The 14,528-nt window shown below is 43.6% G+C and overlaps 1 non-coding gene across 1 annotated transcript; it reads left to right on the forward strand.

The window, feature by feature from the left end:
• Positions 1-10,642: 10,642 nt before the first annotated feature.
• LOC148028403 (small nucleolar RNA SNORD36) lies at positions 10,643-10,710 on the forward strand. The gene has a single exon (XR_015692734.1). It is a non-coding gene; the product is annotated as a small nucleolar RNA SNORD36 (small nucleolar RNA).
• Positions 10,711-14,528: the final 3,818 nt, after the last annotated feature.

A 14,528-nucleotide genomic window follows, 5' to 3' on the forward strand; every position in this document is an offset into this window, starting at 1 on the left:
AAGAGTTCCATGTACACACTGATGCATCAATTGAAGGCTTAGGTGCTGTCCTCTGCCAAAAGGGCTCCTCGAAGTTGGATCAACCGATCTATTATGCAAGCCGAAAAGTCACTGATAGGGAACGAAACTATACAGTGACAGAGCTGGAGTGCTTGGCAATGGTGTTTGCCCTGGAGAAGTTTCGCCATTACCTCCTATCCACCCACTTTAAATTTTATGTGGATCATGAGGCCCTGTCCTTCTTAATGAACAAAGCAGATGTGAAAGGACGAATGATGAGGTGGCTCCTTCTATTCCAGGAGTTCGACTTTGAGGTGGTTACTAAGCCCGGTCGTTCCCATGTTCTGGCTGATCATCTGTCGCGTATCCCACAAACTACAGACGAGGAGCAGGATGATCCAGACCTCCCTGATGCTTCCCTATTCTTGATAGAAACTGTCACTCCCTGGTATGCGGACATTGCCAATCTGCTGGCAACCCAACAGTACCCTCCTGGTATTTCTAGTCGGGAAGGAAGAAGCTCATGCTAGAATCAACCCCCTACACCCTGCTAGGCGGTGCACTGTACAAGAAAGGCAAAGATGAAATGCTCAGAAGATGTGTTGCAGGAGACGAGATTGGGATTGTTCTGAAGGCTTGCCACGACGAGCCATGTGGAGGTCACTTTGCAGGAGAAGCTACAGCCAGGAAGGCTCTGCTAGCAGGATATTGGTGGCCTACCATTCACAAAGATTCCTATGATTACTGTAAAAGATGTGATGCTTGTCAAAGAATGGGGAAACCCACGAAGACAAGTGCCATGCCATTGCAACCTATCCTTCCGTTGAAGCCGTTTGAGAAGTGGGGCATTGACTTCGTAGGTCCAATCGATCCTCCTACCAGAAGGAAACAGAACCGATACATCCTCGTATGTACGGATTATGTCACAAAGTGGTGTGAAGCTAAAGCCCTAAAGCGGGACGATGGTAACAGCGTGGCCCTGTTCATGTACGAGAATATCATCACCCGTTTTGGCAGTCCCTTAGAGCTGGTAAGTGACAGAGGCACTCATTTCCTTAACAAAGTCATGGAAGAGTTGACAGAGTTGTATAAGATCCACCATGGCAAGTCCACTCCTTATTACCCCAGAGCCAACGGCCAAGTCGAAGTCACCAATCGCATCCTCTGCTCGATTCTGACAAGAACAATTGCCGCACATCGTCGTGATTGGGACGATCGACTTACAGAGGCCCTCTGGGCGTATAGAACCTCCCATAAAGCAGCAACGGGATAGACACCTTTCCAGTTGGTGTATGGTACAGAAGCAGTTTTTCCTGTTGAACTGGAACTACCCTCTTTGAGAGTGGCTGTCAAAGAGCGTTTGGGGGATGACGATTCACTGCAACGCCGTCTCCTGCACTTGGAATGTTTGGACGAAATTCGTAGGATGGCTCTACAGTGCATGGAAGCCACGCAAGCTCGACGTAAGGCTTACCATGACAGCTTCATCAAGCACAAGGAGTTCAAAGAAGGTGATTTGGTCCTAGCCTATGATTCACGCTTTGGCAAGTTTCCTGGTAAGCTCCAACAGCGGTGGATGGGCCCCTATAAGGTACTTGCAGTCAACCCTAATGGCTCTGTCCAAGTACAGACCGTTGATGCCTCTGATGATCCCTTTCTGATCAATGGATATCGCCTGAAGAAGTACTTCCCTCCTTGGGGATCTTGACAATTACGGATACTTGATCCTTTCCCTCGTTGGCGCAGCACTGTACTTCTTATGATGCTACTTCTGATAGCCGTTCTTCAATCACTCCTGCTGAAGTGGATGCAACCCTCTGTTCCCTCAAACCCCCCTTCCAGCCTTGATCTCTTATCCTCTATTTTCCACCAGCGACAGTGGCGAGGTGGGTTCTGACACATGGTCTTTCTACCATTCCCTTGTTCAATTTGAAGAAAAGAGAAAAAGAAAAAGAAAAAAACAAAACATATCGGTCATGGGAGAAAAGGACTTAGGTCCCTGTCATGCCGACTTATTCTTCGAGAAAAGGTGGAAACACCCTCGGGAATAGAAAAAAAAAAAAAAGAGAGAAGAAGAAAGAGAAAAAAACAAACCAAAACAAATCTGTTATGAGAGAAAAGGAAGAAATTCCCTGTCATAGCGGGCCTCGTTCCAAGAAAAGGTGGTAAACACCTTGGGCGAGAAGCTGGCTGTGGAAAAGGTGGTAACACCCAGCAGTCTAGAAAGTGGATTCATTAATTGATATCCCTAGGATCCAATTCCGACGCTGCCTCCCTTGGTACGCTGTGTCCTGGGTCTCTTTGCAAAGTGACTAACTGTCCTCTAGCAGACGACATGTTCCTATCCAACACAATATTCGATTTGATGGCTACCTCCCTGGGTACGCCTCTTCAACAACCGATGATGCGATCTTCATCGACAACCCCTTGAGTGATGTGAGCTTTCATCCTAACCGGATGGGGAAGTGAGTACGGTTGCCCTTTGTATCTATCAACAGAGAGTGAGACAGAGGGTGGGTCGAGAGACTAGTCTTTTCCCTTCAAATCAAATGAGAGGAGAGAAGTGTGAATGAAGTGTTGCATGCACAAGATGGGCCTCTCAATGCACAAAGCACAATTTGTTTCTGTGCACTGCACCATAAGGCTCCCTGGCCTTCATTCTCGCACCGTATGCCGGCACAGGGCGGGATGCACTGTTGCACCATCAAATGCGCACAAGGCATACAACCTTTGCACAAGTGACTGTGAGGATTACATCAATGGGTTTCAGGAAAAGGCTGCCCTCCTGTATCTATCCACAGAGCGTGAGACAGAGGGTGGGTTGAGTGTGACTGGAGTTTCTTCAATCAATTACCGAGAGGTGAGATTGAGGGACGTTACGACACTTGGAGTCAGGTATGTTCCCGTTTCCCTGTGCACCCATGGGATGGATTTTTACCGTCAACACAAGACACATCACCCTGTTCTGTACATTGCACCATAAGGCTCCCTTGCCTTCCTCCTTGCACCTATGCCAGACGGGTTGGACGCACTACTGCACCATCAACTGTGCACCCTGGCATACCCCTTCTGCACCATTCCCCCTTGTCGATTCCTCAACCGGGTATGAGATATGGGTTTCAATCATTCTTCCTCAAGTGATATCAGTCATGGGGCGAGTGACTGTTCTTTCATTTCAATTGAGTGACTGTGAGTTGAGTGTAATATCCCTCATCATCGACAACGAATTTCCTGCGATTCCTTCCATCAGTTACCTCCCTGGGTACTGCCGCGTGGTCCCTTCCATGACGGACGTGTGCTGTGAAGATGCCTTGGTACCTCCAAACGCCGACAACAACACTGGACGTGCCATCGACACTCAACCTTGATTCTTGACGAAACGGGCCAAGTTTATCTAACCCTACACTTTGGTTTCTTCGTGCCGGTCATGTTTTAAGTGTGGGGACGTTAGTGGATGGTCTATGGTGTGGTCCTAGGTCCCTGTTGCTCGGTTAACCCTATCCGTTAAGGTCTTAAGTGTGGGGACGCGTCCCTGCGCGTCTACCGTGCATATCCTCTGCATATGCCTTAACCTGCTCATGCATGAATGCCTTGCCTTGCTTTTACCCTCCTGGGGTCCCTTCCCACCCGCCCGGTTATGTTCCACCCACCCTTGGGGCTGTTCCCTTGCAGTTTTCCTTCATTCCCTGATTTTGAGGTCCTGCTATGTGAATGCATCTTACGTTCACCAAAATCCAAATCCAACCTTATAGCCCTATTCCTCCCTTCGAACTGCTCATTTTTCCTTTTTACCTAACCCTGTTCCGGTGCACGGTTTTTGAGTTATTAATTTTTGAAGCATTTTACGTAATTTAGACGGTTTTCCATGTGAACGCGCTTTTCTTGCTTCCGAATCATGCTCTGACGTCATAGCCCTGACAACCGCTTTTCCCCTAACATTTTTCCTTTTTATTCCGCATCATTCCGCTACATGGTTTGTCCGTTATTAATTTTCCGGGTTTTTTACGACCTTTTTCGTGTGTATTTTTGACATTTTTCCATGTGAACCTGCCCTATTTGCATCGGAATTCCAATTTGATTTGACCGCCGTGTCTCCTGTGCCTTCCCCTACCTTTTTCCTTTTTCCTCCTCCCTCTTTCGACTTTTGGATTTTTTATTATTCATTTTTAAATGCGTTTTCGGGAGTCTTTTTGGAGTTTTTTCACATGTGAACCCCTCCTCCTTCCACCAGAACTGCAGTTTAACGTGATAACCCTGTGTCGCTCCTTCCTGCAGACATTTTTCCTTCTTACTGCATGTCATTCCGGTGAATGGTTTGTCCGATATTAATTTCCAATCCCATTTTCGGGTTTGTTTTTTGGGTTTTTCCCATGTGAACGCGTCTGACCTTAGTCAGAATTATGTTTTGACGTGATAGGATTGTCGGGCACATCTTTCTGCACAGTTTTCCTTTTTTCTGCACTTCATTCCGATGCACGGATTTTTCGATATTAATTTTTAAATTGCGTTTTTGGTTCGTTTTTTGTGTTTTTTGCACGTGACCGCCCTTTACCCCTCCCGGAACCCCCGTCCCGTGTTTTCCCTGTTTTTCCCCTGTCGTCCTGCCCACTTTTCATTTTTACGCTATTTGGTTTTGACGTCCGGATTGGGAGTTATTAATTTTTCTTTATTTTTCCGTTTTTTCTCGCGCTCGTTTTGCGTGTGAACGCGCCCTTTTTCGATTTAACGCGTCTCCACGCGCCCCAGTCGTGTCCGCGTAACCCATACCGTCTTCCTCGCGCCATTTTAATCCCGTCACGGCAAACTTTTTTTACCCCGCCCCGCGCACGTGCGCGGGACGGGGATACGCCCCCTTTTTGACCCTGCCCACCACCCCCTGCCCACCCCAACCTGCCCGCCCACCTTTTATTTAAAAAATAAATAAATAAACGGACACCCCCTCCTGCCAACCGTCTCTTCTCTCTCTCTCTCTCTCTCTCTCTCTGTGCGTTCTCCTCCTCTCACACCTTCTCCTCTCCCCGTCGCCACCTCCTTCTTCCTTCCCCTCTCACCTCCTTCTTCCTTCCCCCGTTCCTCCTTCTTCCTTCCCCCGTTCCTCCTTCTCCTTGCCTGCGCCTCCCCCCGTTGCCCCTTCTCCCTCTCTCCCTTCTCCTCCCTGCGCTTCCCCCTACTCCTTCTCCTCCCCCCACTCCTTCTTCCACAGCACCAGCAGCCTCCTCCAGCGGCCTTCTCCACACCTTCTCCTCCCCCCAGCGCGTCCTCCTCCCTCCACCCTCGCCTCCACCCCCCCAGCGCCGCCGTTCTTGCCCTTCCCCCAGCTCCGCCCGTCGCGGCCTCTTCCTCCTCCACCGTGCCCGCGGTCTTCTCTTCCACAGCGCCGCCAGCGGCCTCCTCCTCCTCGATCGCCCGCGACCTCCCCTTCTACCACCTCCACACGCCGCCCCTCCCCTTCCACTCCCTCCTCCTCGGCCGCCCGCGACCTCCCAGCGACCACTCCTCCCCCTGCAGTCGCCACCGCCTGGCCGCCACTGCCGCCGACACGCCGCCCGCCGACCTCCATCGTGCGCCGCCTCCACCTCCATCGCTCCACCGCCTCCTCCCCCTCTGCCACCTCCTCCCACCCTTTCACCTGCCTAAGGTTAGATACTAACCTTAGTTTAATTAATCACTAACCTAGTTAGATTAACCACTAACCTAACTCGGGTTAACCACTAACCACTAACCTAACCACTAACCCCCCCACCCATTGACCCTAGTTACTTTCACCCCCTAACCCTAACTTACCCATAGTTAGGTTAGTGTTACCCTAACTATAGTTAACCTCGACTAACCTAATCCTAACCTAACTTAATTAACTAACCCCAACTTAGTTAATTTAACTTAGTTAACTAACCTAACTTAGTTGTTTCAACTAGCCTAGTTGACTAGACTTAGGTAGACTTACCTGACTAGACTTAGGTAGACTTACTTGACTAGACTTAGGTAGACTAACCTGACTTATCCTACTAACCCGACTTAATTGACTTATGCCTAATTGACTTATGTGATTAATGTGATTTAGGTGACTTAATTAATCACTACATTAATTTTTCCCTAAAATTTTTTTTTTCAGAAAAATTTCTAAAAATTCCTTGTGCCTTTTGCCAATTTTTGGAACTTTGTCTGCTAGGAATTGCCTTCCCTATAATTTCTGGAAATTCCATATTTCCTAAATTTACCCCTAAATTGCCAATAAATATAGAAAATTCATTTTAAAATTTGTAAAAAATTCTAAAAAATTCTAAAAACATTTAAAAAATTTCCCTCACCTCCCTTGCTCATTTTCCATTTATTCAAACAACAAAAATCACAACTAAAAATAAAATAAAATAAATAAAATAACAAACCCACATAAACCAAATTAACACATTTGCTAAGGTGTTGTCATTGTTGTTTCACCAGTGTTCTTTACTTTTCCTTTCCTGGAATTCTTCCGTGCGCATTCTTGCATTACATACACACCCCTTCCAGGTATTTATTTTATGTGCTTTATTTATTTTTATTTTCCCCCTTCATCACAATTAATTGTTAAAATAAACCTTTTAATTCACCCACAGTTTCCACGCGCATTCGCGCTAAACACACATATTTTTTTTTAAATTAAAATAAACCAGCCGTTCACTTAGCACGCGCTACGTGCGCTAAAGAGACACTTTAATTTTTTTTAAATAAAATAAACCAGCCGTCACATAAGCACGCGCTGGCAAAAAAGCGCTCCACATCACCTTAAATTATAATCAATGAATTGCATTTAGAGACCCAGTCGGGAATCGAAGTCCGGGAATCGAATAACTGCACCGTTTAACCTAATAATTGGTAATTAAATTTATAATAAGGAACCGCCATTTTCTTATTAAGGTTTATCACCTAATCAAAATTCACCCATTTTTAATAATTGATTAAAATGAACCCTTCATTAAATTCAATCCCCCCTCACTGCACTTAATCCCCTTTTCAATGAACCGTTTCGTGGGATGGGTATGCGCAGTCATTAGTGTTATTTTCCATGGTCTAGTCTTGGTTTATCACAGATGTCGTATTGATATGTGTCGGATATGGTATGGTTTTGGTTTCATGTCTTTGTTACGGTTACGGGTACGGTATGCAGTTTTTTTTCTTTTGTTGCCTGATACGGGGTTCAGGGTGTTTGTCTGATGCATCGCATGAAGCTTTCGGTCGCATTTGTCTCAAGGTCATGTCGAATTTTTTCTAGGATGTGGTTTGCTTGGGGTTAGTAGGTCGGGTCACGTTTTGATTGGTAATTCTCTTATCCTTGGTTTTTTGTCTGTTGCTTTGCAGGCATTCTCCTTGATTGTCTGTGTTTGTGGTGTGTGTGTGTAACCATCTGAATGGCGCCTTCTCATGCTCCTCCCCCTATCCAGTACGTCCCATTAGTTAGTAGGGATTACTCTTCCCTACTTACTTTTGAGCCCCTCACGAAGGCAGGACTTGCTGCTTTTGTGGCCACTCCTTTTCCATTACTTCCAGAGGATCCGTCGTTATGTGATGAGTTCCTGGCCTCTTACAGCAAGAAGACAGGAGTAGTCCAAGGAATGTCTATGACATTGACGTCTCGAGGCTTAGGGAAGGCTCTGTCCTTACCCTTCAAAGGAGAACCTTTTGTGACCACTCGTCAGCTCTTCTCTAATGAAGATATTCTCAAGCTGTTGCAGAAGTAGACAAGGGAAGTCCTTGATGTTAAGAAAGTGATAAACTCTTCAGGAGTTTCGTTTTCTATGATCACTGATCCCGTATGGAAGACCATCTGCCAGTTCCTTCAGGACAGGTTCATGCCTGCCAAAACGCCATCCCACTATTTGTCCAAAGAGCTTTTCACAGCTTTCAGGATGGTGCTAAAAGGAGTTGCCATTGATTGGAGCACATACCTCCTTACTAAAATGGATCAGCATTTTGTTAAAGTCACGAGGGGTAATGTTACCAATGTTACCTATGGATCATATTTGTCTACCTTCTTGACCTATTCAGGTTTACAGAAGACTGTACCTCCACCTCCTCCATCAGATCCAGTACCTCCTCCTCCACCTTCAGAAGAGTCAGCACCTATTGACATTGAGGATGATGATTCTCCGCCTCCCCTGGTCATCCAGCGCAAACGCTTAAAGAGGGTAGCGGATAAAGCCCCTGCTGTACTTCCCTCAGTGCCTATCCCTGCTACTTCTGGCAGTGACCTCCCTGGGTATCTCACTTGTAATAACCTGTTCAGAGCACATCGAGAAGGATCCTTGGAGATCTCAGTTCCTTCCCTGAACAGTCTCGTTTTAGGAGATGCCATTCCTTTCCTCTGCAAGGATATTCAAAGTTCCATTGAGTTGTCAGTGACAGCCTGTGTTCAACAGCTGTACGCATCTTTCTATGAAGAGCTCATGCAGTCCAAAGACCAGTTGCATAAGGCAACATCTGAGTTAGCTTCTGCTAAGGATACCCTAGCAGATCTATTTAAGCAAATGGAACAGCAAACCCAATTGGTTGCCACTCAAAGCGATGAGATTTCTTCATTGAAGACCCAGTTATTCGAGGCTCAGTCACAGGTTACTAACCTTTCAGCAGAGAAGGAGAGGATGTCCAGCGAAGCGAAAGAATTCCAAGTTCTTTTAGATGACAAGCTTTCAGCTTTACAGATGGCTAATGATACAGTGGCCAACCAAGCCTCCCAAATCCAGCAGTTGCAAGATCAGCTTGCAAAGTCCCGCTCTGTTCCTCCCAGCCCTCCTGTTTCATTAATTCCCTCTCTTTCACAGCAGGATTTGGCTGTCTTACAGAGACAGGCTACTTTGTGCCCTCTATTCCAAGATAAAGTGGAAAGATTGCAGTCCAGAATGGACTTGTTATGGCCTACTTTTGAGCAGTTTCAGGGATATGTCTTACCCGACCATTCTTTCTTTGTCCACTATCACTTACAGAAGTTGGTCTTCTATATGAAGCTTTCCACGATGGATTTACCTTTTCCAGAGGATGGCTGGAGTGGGGCTTGGTCTGCTGAGTTGTTGACAGAGGTAGTCAGAATGGTCTTTGAAGATTCTGTCACGCCAGATACCATGTTGATGTCATACATGTATCTCCGAGGAGATTTGTTAATTCCAGATGAGGTAGATATGGCATGGTATGTGGGGGATGTGGTCTTACAGGCTGTTTTATATGTCAATCATTTGGAGTTGCGCATAGCTGATATGTTCCAAAGTTATTCCTCCAAAGTAGCTGATTGTCAGGATAATTCGTGGCATCCCATGATTGAGTCAGTGGTCCTAAATCAAAGATAAAACACAGCTCCTACCTTTGCCCAGAGTACTAACCAACTGAGGATGGATCTCTTAACCTATCTTTCCAAACATAATCCATTTGATGCTATCTTCTTTGATGCCTATCATAGACGATCTCTCTTAGGACCTTCTGTTCCTACCCTCCTTTATTACCAACAATTGGCTCACCGCTATGCTATATATATTTCCCTTTGTCAAACTAATTCCACAATTATTTTACCCCTTCTTTTCCAACCTTCAAATTTCCCTCAAATTCCCATTTTCACTTACTGTTCCTTTATTGAGGATAGGGTATTTTCCCCTTCTCCACCCTATCCTTCACCCCTTATAAATGTACCCTCTACATTTCCTATTTATCAGTTAACACCGTTCCTTAGTGATTCCTTACAAATTTCTGCCACTCCTTCTTTAACATTTTCTTCCTTTTATGATTTTTCCTATCCTTCCCTACATCCACTTTCCCTTATTCCAATACCCTCTCCTAACACTTCCATATCTCAACCACCTCAGTTGGTTAGTGATTGTGACGGTTTTGATACTCAGATTTCCAAAAGAAGGGGATGGAGTTCGGATGATTGCCTTACAGGACCGCAGATTAATTGGCCAGTAATTCCAGGGGAATGGACAGCTTCAAGTCAAGCTTATCAAAACTATGTTCATTTTGCCCAACAATATTCACAGTCTGCAGATCCCTCAGTGAGATTAACTGCTCACTTTGCTTGGTACCTGGCGTATATGCATAGGCACTCTCATACTGATTCAAAGCCTATTCCAAAGTTGTGCATGAATGTCAATGTTAGCATTGATTCCCAACAGTTGGAGATACTGTATTTTCATGCCCTCTGTTTGCCTAGCAGATACTTGGTCCTGTTGGAAAGGATGTGCTGTCTCCAATTTTTCCAAAATCCTCCTAAAAACTTTGTAGATGAATCCTTATCTATGGATCGATTCCGACAGCATCAATCTTTTAAGAGGGATCATCTTCATTGATACCTTTCCAATGTATGGTGCAAGCTTTTTAATGAACACCTCTCTTTTTGAAGAAGTCATTCAGATGGTTGTGTTGTGTATTAGTGTTTGTGTTGTGAGTTCATGTATGTCAAACGAACGTGGTGGTTTCCTATTGGATCTTGTGTACGAGCTATGTTTTGGAGATTTGTAGAGATGGGGTCGTGGTTGGAGAGTTGAAGCTGATGCTGATAAAGAAGAAGCAAACTCTTATATCCTTTACAAATTTGTTGTGATTTTTAGTTTGATAAGAGGTGTTAATTTCAAAAGAGTTTTCCTTTCTTTGTATTTTTATATCAGAAACAGGTTATAAGTTGGGGTCGTGGTGGATGGATTCTTTTTGAAAAGATATTGAAGATCAAAGTTGAGCTTTTAAATGAACTTGTATTCCCTTTTTCCTGGGTCGCGAGGACGCTTCCTTATTAAGTGTGGGGATATGTTGAGTGTTGAAATAACTTGTTTTTTGGCTGATTTTTGTTGTTTTTGAGAGCTGAATGGTTGATTTTATGGGATGATTGGTTGATTTGGAAGTGGATTGAGAGTGTTTTGGATGATATTGATTGTGTTTTGGAAGATCATGATGTTTGTTGATGGTTCTGTGATGTTCTGATAGGTAGTGAATGGTTCTGTATACCTTCTGTTTTGCTCTGTTTTGGTTTGTTTTGTTCTGATTATCTTCTGTAAGGAGGGATGAAGTATTGATTGATGAAGAATGAGATATTGTGAAAGCTTAGTGAATGGTTTGTGAGAGTTTGAAATGGATTGAGAATGAGTTATGAGGTTTTGATGACCTTCTGTAATCTTCTGTAGGTCTTCTGTAGAGCTTCTGTTCTGTTTCTGTTCTGTTCTGTACTGTAACTGTTCTGGTACTGTTCTGTAGACTGTTCTGTAAGTGTTCTGTGGAATGTATGTGTGACTTTGGGGAAAGTTTTCTAGCCTTGGAAAGAGGTGAATACAAGTGCAAAGGAGCTGAAGGAAGTGGAAGAAGTAGCTGCTGAAGACTCAAGTGAAGACTAGAGTGAAGTGACAGTAGTGAGCTATGAAAGGACACTGTAGTGGCTCTGGTGACTCTTCATATCAGACATACCTCTTGGGAGGGGTATCCACGACCTAAGAGTGATTATTGAGAGATTGTAGTGAGGATATGATGTATTATTGATGGAGTGTGTGAGAGAGAGTCAGAGATAGCCAATTTTACTGAAACAAAGTGATTGAATATGAGAGATTGAGAGAGAAGACTATGAAGATATTGAAGATGAATACTATGTGATGTATTTCCATTCAAAGATGGTGTACTTCTTTGATTTCTTTGTTCTATTGATGGATTTTATGAAGATATTGAAGAATATGGTTGATTCTATTAAAATCCATGGGAGATTTACATGATGCTGCATGAAGATTTGTTGTGCCTGGTGTTTTTTTCTTCATTGTGATCATATGAAACATGATAAACAAGCTTGTTGATGTTACAAGATAGATTTTCTTGCAAGAGAATTCCCTTTTCCTTGGTGTTCCTCTCGGGGCTCCAGCACCCTTATAGATTATCCAAATGTGAGCACGAGGAAGTAGCCAAGCAAATCAAGGAATGGGATTCATAGAACCAAGTTCTTCACCTTATGCATCTCTAGTTTTGCTAGTAAAAAAGAAATATGGATCTTTCAGGATGTGCATTGACTACATGGATCTTAATAAGATCACATTGAAGAACAAGCATCCGATACCCAAGATTGATGATTTGCTTCATGAGCTCAAGGAGGCTCGATTCTTTACAAAGATTGATTTGAGGTCCGAGTATCATCAGATTCTCGTGAGAGTGAGTGATGAAATCAAGCATGCTTTTAGGATTGATTGTGGACTCTATCATTTTTTAGTGATGCCATTTGGGCTTAGAAATGCTCCATCTACCTTCCAGAGCCTAATGAATAAGATTTTGTAGCTTTTCCTCTTTCAATTTGTCTTAGTCTTCTTTGACCACATTCTGATTTACAACAAGACTCTACATGATCACTTATCACACATGAGGAGGGTTTTTGACGTATTGAGACATCAGAGGATTTTTTCTAAGGAGAAGAAATGTTCTTTTATGCAGACTAAATTGGAATACTTGGGACATATTGTCAGTGAGAGAGGGATACATGCTGATCCTAAGAAGGTGCAATGTATAAAAGATTGGCCAACACCTACTACTACTACTTCTCTTAGAGGATTTCTTGGTCTATCTTCATTCTACCACTGATTCATCAAGCATTATGCAGCTATTGTAGCTCCTTTGACTGACAGGTTGAAGAAGGAAGCTTTCTTTTGGATGCTCTTACAGATGGTAGCTTCAACCAGTTAAAGGAACTCCTTACTTGTGCTCCTATTTTGGTATGCCCATATTTCTCGAAAGAATTTACCATATAGTGTGATGCCAGTGGCAAAGGCCTTGGGGCTGTTTTGTTACAGGAGCATGGAGTGATTGCCTTTGAGAGCTGTAAGCTTACAGATAAAGAAATAACCATGAATGTTTATGACCAAGAGATGTTGGCTATTTTTCATGTAGTAAAAAAATGGCAGCATTACTTGTATGGCAGTCGATTCAAAGTTCAGAGTGATCACAAGATTCTTAAGTATTTCGTTACTCAATTAAATCTTACTCCTAAGTGGTGTAGGTGGGTAGCTACACTGCAGAATTATAATTTTGACATTGCTCATACAAGGGGTAAAGACAATATAGTGGTTGATTCTCTTTCTCATATGTGGGCTTGCAAAGTTTCAGCAATGACTGAGTTGCATAGTGACGCGATTGAAGAACTACAGGAGGTTTATCTTTTGGATGAAGAGTTCAATCATATTTTTTAGAAATTACAGCAAGGTCTCATGGAAGAAAACTCACATTATTAGCTTAAAAATGGCCTTATTTGGTTAAATGGCAAGATTTTCATTCCTTCTACCTCTTCTTTTACACAGAAAATTATGGATGAACTACATTCTTCGCCTTTAGCTAGACACCTTGGAGTCTTCAAGACCTATGGCAGGATCAACAAAAGTTTTTATTGGAAAGGGCTATGGAAAGATGTCAAGGATGTTGTCATGAAGTGTATACCTTGCCAACAGAATAAGGATAGCACCCATAAGCCAGGTGGATTGTTGCAGCCATTACCCATTCCTACAGGCAAATGGATGCACATTACCATGGATTTTATTACTGGCTTACCTACTACCAAGAAGGGATGGAATAGTATATACGTGGTAGTGGATAGACTCACCAAGGCAGCCCATTTCATTCCAACAAGACCCAGTTTACTGCTTCTCAAGTGGCCAGTTAGTTCATGGAGCAGATTTTTAGACTACATGGATTATTGCAGGTGATTGTTCATGATAGAGACTCAAAGTTTATGAGTAACTTTTGGCAAGTGGTTTCACATCTATGGGCACTAAATTGGCTCCTTCTATGGCCTATCATCCACAAAATGATGGACAGAGAGAAAGAATTTGCCTACAACAACTCCACTCATGCTAGCATTGGAGTTTCACCCTTTGAGGCTATATATGGCTATAAGGTGCCCTTACCCATAGTCATCTGAGAGAATCAATCCTCATGGGAAAGAAGAGTTGGAAAGAATGCAAACCCTTCTTCAACAGTGCAAGATGAATCTTAGGAAAGCTCAAGACCAAATGATAATGTATGCTGATGAGAAGAGGTGGCCTTTAGAGTTCCAAGAAGGGGAATTGGTCTTATTGAAGGTGCCCAAGTCTAGGTCCTCTACTTTGAAACATGGATCTAGTAACAAGCTTGCTCACCGATTTCAAGGCCCCTATCGGATATTAAAGCACATTGGAGATTTAGCATACAGATTGAAGCTACCCTCTTCCACAAAGATTCATAATGTCTTTCATGTTAGTTAGCTCAAGCCTTTGTATGGTGATCCATTTGATATAATTGATGAGCTGCCACCTATTGATGAAGAAGGTCTTATTCAATACATCCCAGAGGAGGCTATTATAGGTTAGCGTCAGAAGAAGCTTAGATCTCGTTCTATCATGGAATATTTGATCAAATGGAGAGGTTTACCACCTGAGGAATTTTCTTGGAGGCCTGATTCTATATTGGATGAGTTTCCTTTCTTAAGGGATACATTAGTGGCTAAAGCCTACTACTTATGGAGCTAGTTATGGTGCAGACAGGGTTAGGACAACACGTGTTTTAGAATAGTTTTTATT

The sequence above is a fragment of the Lygodium microphyllum genome, chromosome 12 (assembly GCF_053477565.2).
Source record: "Lygodium microphyllum isolate KBCC chromosome 12, Lygodium_microphyllum_v1.1.10, whole genome shotgun sequence".
In the NCBI taxonomy this organism is placed as follows: domain Eukaryota; kingdom Viridiplantae; phylum Streptophyta; class Polypodiopsida; order Schizaeales; family Lygodiaceae; genus Lygodium; species Lygodium microphyllum.